Below are 9,356 nucleotides of genomic sequence, written 5' to 3'. Positions count from 1 at the left end.
ACAGAAGCTCCCAGCCTCTCCTTTTTTTCTTTTTTATTCTGGGATTTATTTACCTTCTATAATTGAAACTTTGTTGCCTTCAGTGGAGCTCAGAGCGGGCCAGGGCGGGCAGGCGGGAAGCTTGGCTTCCTCCATCACTGGAGCAACCAAGCCTCCTGCTCACTCCAGCTCCGTGGCTGCCGGCCGCCATCTTGGTTGGGTTAATTTGCATATAGTCGCTCTGATTGGCTGGTGGGCGTGGCTTAAGGCATAGCAAAGGTATGGTCAATTTGCATGTTTGTCTTTTATTAGATTAGATAGGATGGCTGCAATCACCACAGGATGTTCAACAGTAGCAAGGAGACAGAACAATCAAATCCACAGAAGAAGATATCTTGGTTTATTTCCATTTGCATTACTGCTATAAATAGTGTGGCCTGGACCTTCTTGGACCACTTAAGGAAAAGGATTTGTGATTCTATTGTTCTCCCTTCCGTCTTATTGATAAATGAAAGGACAAAGGTGGAAGGCATACTCCCTGTTGGCAAAGTTCTGAGACTAGACAGGCTGAACTGAGGAGGAGACACATGAGATTGGCCTTTTCCTGTGTGGATGGGGCAATCTCAAAGAAAGCTGTCATAATGAGCCTACACTCAATATAGTATAATTTGTGACAGGGTGCCACCTACTGGTCAATGGTAAATTTATGTTTTCAAGTGAGAGGTGTAATACAAGCAAAGTCACAGAGGTCTAAATTGGCGCTGTCCAATACATCTGTAGTGCAAGCCACATGTGTGAGAATTGTATAGAACCAGGGACCATGAAGGGCATTTCCGAGGCCAGTTTTGAAGCTTAGTATGATGAGGTCTTAGGACAGGTGGTAGCAATGGAAACCGGCAGAAGTTGTGGGAGGCATTTCCTGAATATAGATGGTGAAAGATGATTCTGTTTTGACACTAGATGCCTGCAGCTAAACTGTTCGTCTGGTCTAAGGATCTGTTGGATGATTCAGAGGCTCTGGGGCACTGAGCCTTGTTCTAGGTCCCCAGCTCTGAGTTCAGGAATGTTTTGGACCAGGCTGGATTTACCTGACGTTGGAGAGGGTGATGAATGAAGACTGTTCATGCTGAGGGTACTTGAATGGTACCCAATAGTACTGTTGCATATTGTTTAACCCCAGGTTTGATGAGGGTCACTGGCCCAGCTTATGTCCTGGCTGACATAGACACACAGAGGGCTGGGCCTAGGAGGAAGAGTTGAGCTTCCTAAAGGCCTAATGTGACCCAATTTTACTGAGATATTTCCATCTGTAACTCACCCCCACCACTAGCACACACACCCCTGTGGTGAGATTTTTTTTGGTACTGAAGCTAGCATTTTACTCTATCCAAAAAATGCTGCTGATCATTATGCTGTTTTCTGACTCTGCTCATTTCCTTCTGGTTCCCCTAGGTATGTAAAACCTGTTTGATTTACCCAGTGGGGTAATTGGGCTTGGCTTTCTTTCCATTGGAGCCAACTAAGACATTCATCAATACAGCTGACACACAGTCGGTGAGAAAATGAGGCTCCTAGAAAATTCCCATGTGCCTTGGGCAGACCAGCCTCCTCTCTGTTGGAATAAGTTCAAAGAACTTCTTAACTATCATTGATAATGCAGGGACATTTAAAACGGTTGCTTAATTTCACCTCTTAATTTGTAATGGCCCAGAAGTCCTAAACACAAAAAGAACTTGAAACAATTCACAATTGGATTGACAGGTACAGACCTGCCTAATAAACTGGGATTTCCCAAAGAAGGCTGGACTGGAATGAGAGACAGCAGGTTCTGGAAAGAAAAATCACCATAAGAGAGAACGCCTTTTTAATTACCTGGAGTGTCCACAATCCTAAGGAATTAACTGAAAAACCATTAGAACTAATAACCAGTTCATCGAGGTTGCAGGAACGGGGTGGGTGGATGGGGAAAGATTAACCAAAGAATTTATTTGCATATATGTATAATCCATGGACACAGACAATAGTATGGTGAAGGCCCCGGGTGGGGGATGGGTGTGGGGTGGAGCAGGTCAATGGAGGGAAAAAAGGGGAACATCTGTAATACTTTCAACAATAATTATAAATTTTTAAAAATCAATTATATTACTGCTAGAGGCTCTATGGACGAAATTCGTGCAAGAGTAGGCCTTCGCAGCCCTGGCGGCTGCCTCAGCCCTCGCAGCCCCGGCTTCGTCCTGAAGGTTTTCCGGAAGGACGTCTGGATGGTCATTCCACTGTTCGGCCATTTGGTCAATTTGCATATTATGCTTTTATTATTATAGTTATGTTTGCAATGAACAATCTGAAATACATCTGTGACATGCTACAACATGGATGAACCTTGAAGATATTATGCTAAGTGAAAAAAAGCCAGTCACAAAAGGTACACATTTTATGATGATTCTCTTTATATAAGACTAGAGGCCCAGTGCATGAAATTCATGCAGTGTGTGGGGGGGTGGTGTCCCTAAGCCTGGCCTGCACCCTCTTGTAGTCCAGGAGCCCTCAGGGGATGTCCAACCTACGGTAGGCCCTCAGGAAGCGGGCCTAAGCTGTCAGTCAGACATCCTTAGCGCTGCTGCGGAGGCGGTAGAGGCTCCCGCCACCGCCACTGCACTGGGCAGCCATGAGGCTAGCTCAGGACTTCTGGCTGAGTGGCGCTCCCCCTGCAGGAACGCATTGACCACCAGGGGGCAGCTCCTGCATTGAGCGTCTGCCCCCTGGTGGTCAGTGCGCATCATAGTGATCAGTCGTTCTGCCGTTTGATCAATTTGCATATTAGCTTTTTATTATATAGGATAATTCAGAATAGACAGATCCTCAAATGGTCACTTTGAGACAGAAAGCAGATTAGTGATTGCCAGGGGCTGGGGGATAGGAGGAATGGGAAATGACTGCTAATGGGTACAGGGTTTCTATTGGGTGTGATGAAAATGTTCTGGAGTTAGTGGTGATGGTTGCACAACTTTGTAAATATACTAAAACTCATCAAACTGTACACTTTAAATGGGTGAATTGTAAGGTACATGAATTATATCTCAATATAGCTATCTTTTTAAAAAGAAGGAAGTATGAGCAAAGAAACTGGTGAACATGAGAATATATCTAAAACACATCTACAACAACAACAGCTAAATTAAGAGATTAACAGCAAGGTATAATTATAATAACAGACAATCATTAGGATTGTGTGCTCTCAAAGACACACATGGAATAATTTTAATTTCAAAAAGATGAAGAACTGCAATTGGCTAAAACATCCTATATAATAAAAGCCTAATATGCTAAGTGTTCGGTCAACTGGTCGGCCGTTCAACCAATCAAAGCATAATATACTAATGATATGCTAAGGCCACTCAACCGCTCGCTATGATGTGCACTGACCACCAGGGGGCAGATGCACCGACCAGTAGATTAGCTTGCTGCTGGGGTCCTGCAGATTGGGACTGAGTGAGGCGGGCTGTGCACGCCCTGGAGCCCTCCCTCGGTCCCTTCCTAGCTGGCCAACCTCCCACGACCCTCCCCAGCCCTGGTCATGCACCGGTGGGGTCCCTGGGCCTGGCTTGTGCCCTCTCGGAATCCAGGACCCCTCGGGGGATGTCGGAGAGCTGGTTTTGGCCCAATCCTGCAGGCCAGGCCGAGGGATCCCACTGGTGCACAAATTTGTGCACCGGGCCTCTAGTTCAATATATAAAAAGCCATGGATTCAGATAATTTTTCAGAAAGGAAATAATCCTGCAGGTTTCTGGAACATCAAACTTATTCCTCTGAAAATTGGTAATCATAGGGAAAGAACTAAACATTCATCCTGCCTTTCTGATGTAAACTGAATTTCAGTGTAACCAAATATCCCTATGGAAAAGGGAAAGATCTTCAGTACAGAAGAATTCTGCCTTGGGCCGGGAGTAAGGTAAAGGTGAGTGGGTGCCTAAAGCATAAAATTTAAGAAGGCACTCACCCCTGATTCTAGTTAACAAATGCAAGAGTGTCCAAATTAGAAAATTATTTCAATTATTAGTGATTCAGGCGGTGGTCATTAATGCTTCTAAAACCACTAGGAGAAAGGCTGATAGGAAATGTATAAAAATCAGGCTGTCACAATCTGGAGGCAAGGATCAATCCTAATGTCACAAAAAGTCAGACAACCAACACTATGTACCTTCTAATGCAGATACAAAAAGTACACCTAGGAAGAAAGTGCCACCTAGGAAGGATTCTCAGGGGGAAAAAAAGTTTGAATCATAACATAATCAAGCCTTTAGAGCTGACCTGTAGTCCACAGGAAAAAGGGAGCATAAAGGATGCAATCCACAAGGAAACATGCCAGATCTCTAAGGAGGGATCTTATATTGGATCCTAATTTCATCAACAAGTCAATGAAAGAAATAATAAAAGGGGAGGGGGCTGTTCTAGATTAAGAAAAACGTAAGAGTTACTAGTAAAAGGCTTATAAGAAATACAAGAGACATAACAATCAAAATGATCTTGTTTGATCCTGATTCTAAACAGAAATTACAAAAAAAAAATTCATATAATGGAGGAAATTTGAGTATGGCTTGGTAATTGCATATTAAAAAAACATTTTTAATTTTGTTAGATGTGATCATGGCGTGGTTAAGCAAGAAAATATTTGGATTTTTCTTCTTGAGTTGCATACTGAAGTGTTTAGAGGTGAATTATATGATGTCTGGGATTTGCTTTAAAACACTCCAGCAGCGCCCTAACTAGTTTGGCTCAGTGGATAGAGCATCAGCCTTCGGACTCAAAGGTCCTAGGTTCGAGTCCAGTCAAGGGCATGTACCTTGGTTGTGGGCACATCTCCAGTGGGGAGTGTGCGGGAGGCAGCTGATTGATGTTTCTTTCTCATCGATGTTTCTAACTCTCTATCCCTCTCCCTTCCTCTCTGTAAAAAAATCAATAAAATATATTTTAAAAAATAAAAATCATCATTCTCCCCTTTAAAAAAATAAAACACTCCAGCAGCAAAACATAATGAGGAGGAAAGGATAAATGAAAGAAGTACTAGCATATGGTAAAATGAAACAAGGGGATGGACACATGGAGTTTGTTACACTTTTTACTTTTGAGTATTTTTGGAAAGTTTCACAATTAAATTCACCCCAAAAAAATATGGGTACAGTGTTATTCTAGAGAAACTCATTTAACTGTGCGCATGTTCAAGAGTGAGCTCTGCAGCCATGTTTGTAAAATGAAAATTGGAAATGACTTCATTTTTTTTTTAATTAAGTCTTTTTTTTTCAAATATATTTTATTGATTTTTTACAGAGGAAGGGAGAGGTATAGAGACTTAGAAACATCGATGAGAAAGAAACATCAACCAGCTGCCTCCTGCACACTCCCTACTGGGGATGTGCCTGCAACCATGCCCTTGACCGGAATCGAACCTGGGACCTTTCAGTCCGCAGGCCAACGCTCTATCCACTGAGCCAAACCGGTTAGGGCTAAAATTAAATCTTTATTGTTCAGATTATTACAGTTGTTCCTCTTTTATCCCCCCATAGCTCCCCTCCACATGGTTCCCACCCTACCCTCTACCCTTACCCCCCCCGCGACTGTCCTCATCCATAGGTGTATGACTTTTTTCCAGTCTCTTCCCGCACCCCCCACACCCCTTTCCCCCCGAGAAATGTAAGTCCACTCTCTTTCTATGTCCCTGATTCATTATAATCACCAGTTCATTCTGTACATCAGATTATTTATTCACTTGATTCTTAGATTCACTTGTTGATAGATGCATGTTTGTTGTTCACAATTTGTATCTTTACCTTTTTCTTCTTCCTCCTCTTAAAGGATACCTTTCAGCATTTCGTATAATACTGGTTTAGTGGTGATGAACTCCTTTAGCTTTTCCTTATCTGTGAAGCTCTTTATCTGACCTTCAATTCTGAATGATAGCTTTGCTGGATAAAGTAATCTTGGTTGTAGGTTCTTGCTATTCATCACTTTGAATATTTCTTGCCACTCCCTTCTGGCCTGCAAAGTTTCTGTTGAGAAATCAGCTGACAGTCGTATGGGTATTCCCTTGTAGGTAATTGAGTCTCTTTCTCTTGCTGCTTTTAAGATTCTCTCTTTGTCTTTTGCTCTTGGCATTTTAATTATGATATGTCTTGGTGTGGTCCTCTTTGGATTCCTTTTGTTTGGGGTTCTCTGCGCTTCTTGGACCTGTAAGTCCATTTCTTTCACCAGGTGGGGGAAGTTTTCTGCCATTATTTCTTCAAATAGGTTTTCAATATCTTGCTGTCTCTCATCTTCTGGCACCCCAATTATTCTGATGTTTGTACGCTTGAAGCTGTCCCAGAGGCTCCTTACACTATCTTCGTATTTTCGGATTCTTTTTTCATTTTGCTTTTCCGGTTGGGTGTTTTTTGCTTCTTCGCATTTCAAATCTTTGACTTGATTCTTGCGCTCCTCTGGTCTGCTATTGGGTGTAATATTCTTTATTTCAGAGCGTGTATGCTTAATTTCTAGTTTCTTTATCATAGCATCGAGGGTCTCATTAGTTTTCGTGAAGCTCTCCAAAAGTTTATTGCAAGCCCTCAAAATTGCGTTTTTTAGCTCTATATCCTCCATTTCTGTCATGTTTTTTTGTCTCCGCATTTTTTATGCTTTCTTGGTGCACCCCCTAGTGGTCTTTGTGCGCAGTCTTGTTCTAGTTGAGCCTTGATTGTTGTAGTTAATACTAGAGGGATTTGACCACCAGGCCGACTGGCTGTGTGAATCAGCTGTGTCTGCCGCGGAAAACTTCTGTCCTCTGGGGAGGTGCTAATCTAGCCTTTGCCTGAGGCGATCCGGCAAATGGCTCTGCGCAGGGCTTGGGCGGGGCGGGATCAACAGGGCAGGGCGGGCGGAGGGAGCAGTTATGGCCCCTCTCAGTCCCGTTCCCAGAGGCTCTGCTTCTCAGAACCCCAGGAACCGCTGCAAACCTCGGAGGGAAAGCTGCCTTCCAACTGATGCCAGACACTCCCGCTTCTCCCGTTTGGGTCCGAGTCCCCAGCGATTCGCCCGTATCTGGAGCTCAGAGTCTGAGACTCCCCCCTGACCGAAAACGACAACCGCGCTCTCAGCCACCAGCCCGCTTTGCGCGCGCACCTCCGCACCTGAGTATTTTCCACACTGCGCCTCCTCTGAGCCTCGGTGTGCTGTTATTTTTCCTTCTAGTTGAAGAGTCTCTCCTCAGCCAGCCTTCCTGCGGTTCTGGGTGATGTCCGTTCTGTCTTTTAGTTGTATTTTTGAAGTGGCAGCAATTTCCGGTGTTTACCTATGCCGCCATCTTGGTTTTCCTGACTTCATTATTTTTGCCAGTAACTGCCCAGTGGTGGGCAGGCAACTAATTCCACAATGAGAACTAAGGGGAAATTTCGGTGAGAGGCTTCTAGGAAAGATTCACCACATTTCACTGATTTTAAAACACAATCTTTCTTTCATCTCCGAAATTGGCAAGGCTTTTCACAACCCATAGCATTTCACAATACTGTCTGTCAGATGGTTGTGGTGATGTACTTGTCATTCCCTCTGTATTTGCGAACTTAATCTAAAAACCTGCCTTTGGGGCATCTTCTGGTAAGATCTAGAAAGTGCCAGAATTAAAACCTGCAGAGTGGGTTTCTTGTGACAACAGTGGCACACCATGTGAAGAGATACTGTACTGCCAATGGTCCTGATGTCGCAAATAACATAGGCATTAATTATCTCACTGATGAGAAATCTGCAGCAGGCGGTTCCATTGTTGGATCAGTGACTCAACAATGTCAGGTTGCAGTTTGACATCCCTGGGATTCTTTTTGTCTTCCCTTGGTGGGCCCAAGCTCTGAGCACCATGCCCTTGCCTGACCATATCCAAAGCAGGAAGGGGACAGGGGACAAAGGTGATGCCTTTGCGACAACATGGACAGACCTTGAGAGTATTATGTTAAGTGAAATACGTATGTCAGGCAGAGAAAGACAAATACTATATGATCTCATTTATATGTGGAATCTTTAAAAAATAATGTTTAAAAAAAGAGCTCATAGATACAGAGAACAGGTTAGTGGTTGCCAGAAGTGGGGGTGGGAGGTGAGAGAGCAAAAATGGGTGAAGGGGATCAAAAGGTATAAACTTCCAGTTAAACAATAAATAAGTCATGGCAGGTAATGTACAGCATGGTGACTATAGTTAATAATACTCTGCTGCATATTTGAAAGTTGCTAAGAGAAAAAGTTGCTAGAAGTTCTCATATTAAGCCCTAGCCATTTTGGTTCAGTGGATAGAGCGCTGGCCTACCCATTGAAGGGTCACGGGTTCAATTCTGATCAAGGGCACATGCCAGGGGGAGGCAATGAATCAATGTTTCTCTCTCTGTCTCTCCCCCTCCCTTCCACTCTCTCTAAAAATCAATGGGAAAAAAAATCCCTATATGAGGATTAACAACAACAGAAAAAGTTCTCATATTAAAAAGTTTTCTAACCTGGCTGGCATGGCTCAGTGCTTGAGCATCAACCTATGAACCAGAAAGTCACAGTTCGATTCCTGGTCAGGGCATATGCCCAGGTTGGGAGCTTGATCCCCAGTGTGGGGCGTGCAGGAGGCAGCCGATCAATGATTCTCTCTCATCGTTAATGTTTCTCTCTCTCCCTCTCCTTTCCTCTCTGAAATCAATAAAAATAATTTTAACAATTTTTCTCATTACAAGAAAAAAATTATTTACAACTATGTATGGTGACGGATGTTAACTGGACTTATTGTGATCATTTTGCAATAAATACAATTATCAAATCATTATGTTGTACTCCTGAAATTAATAGAATGTATGTTAATTACACCTCAATTAAAAAATTGAGACAAATTCAAGTATAAAAAAAAAGAATCGCCTAAGAAGACATGACAAATAAATGTAACGTGGTAGGTATCCCATTCCTGGAACAGAAAAGGAAAAATGGCAAAACCTAAAAACAGTTAATACAAATGTACCAATCAAGGTGTTTTCTTGGGTGTAATGGATGTACCATAGTAACTTAATAATTAAGATGTCCACTACAGGGCACGGTAGGTGGGGAATATACAGGAATTCTCTGTGTCATCTTTGCAACTTTTCTGTAAGTCTAAAACTTTTCTAAAAATGTTTTGTTTAAACGGGAACCACGACAGTGCTTTCTTTACAGAGTCGTGGAAAATCAATGAGAAAGTCAGGTCCAGTGCAGGGCTCAATGCTTAGCACATAAAGTCAGGTACGATTACGGTGATTTTATGTAAAACGAAGGACAAGAGCTCTGACCCTTACGTATTTCAACCAGGATGAGCCGAAGGAAGCCAGTGGCGCGCAGACCCGGTCCCGCCGCCC

The sequence above is a fragment of the Myotis brandtii genome, unplaced genomic scaffold (assembly GCF_000412655.1).
Source record: "Myotis brandtii unplaced genomic scaffold, ASM41265v1 scaffold506, whole genome shotgun sequence".
Lineage (NCBI taxonomy): Eukaryota > Metazoa > Chordata > Mammalia > Chiroptera > Vespertilionidae > Myotis > Myotis brandtii.
This window is presented reverse-complemented; position numbering follows the sequence as displayed.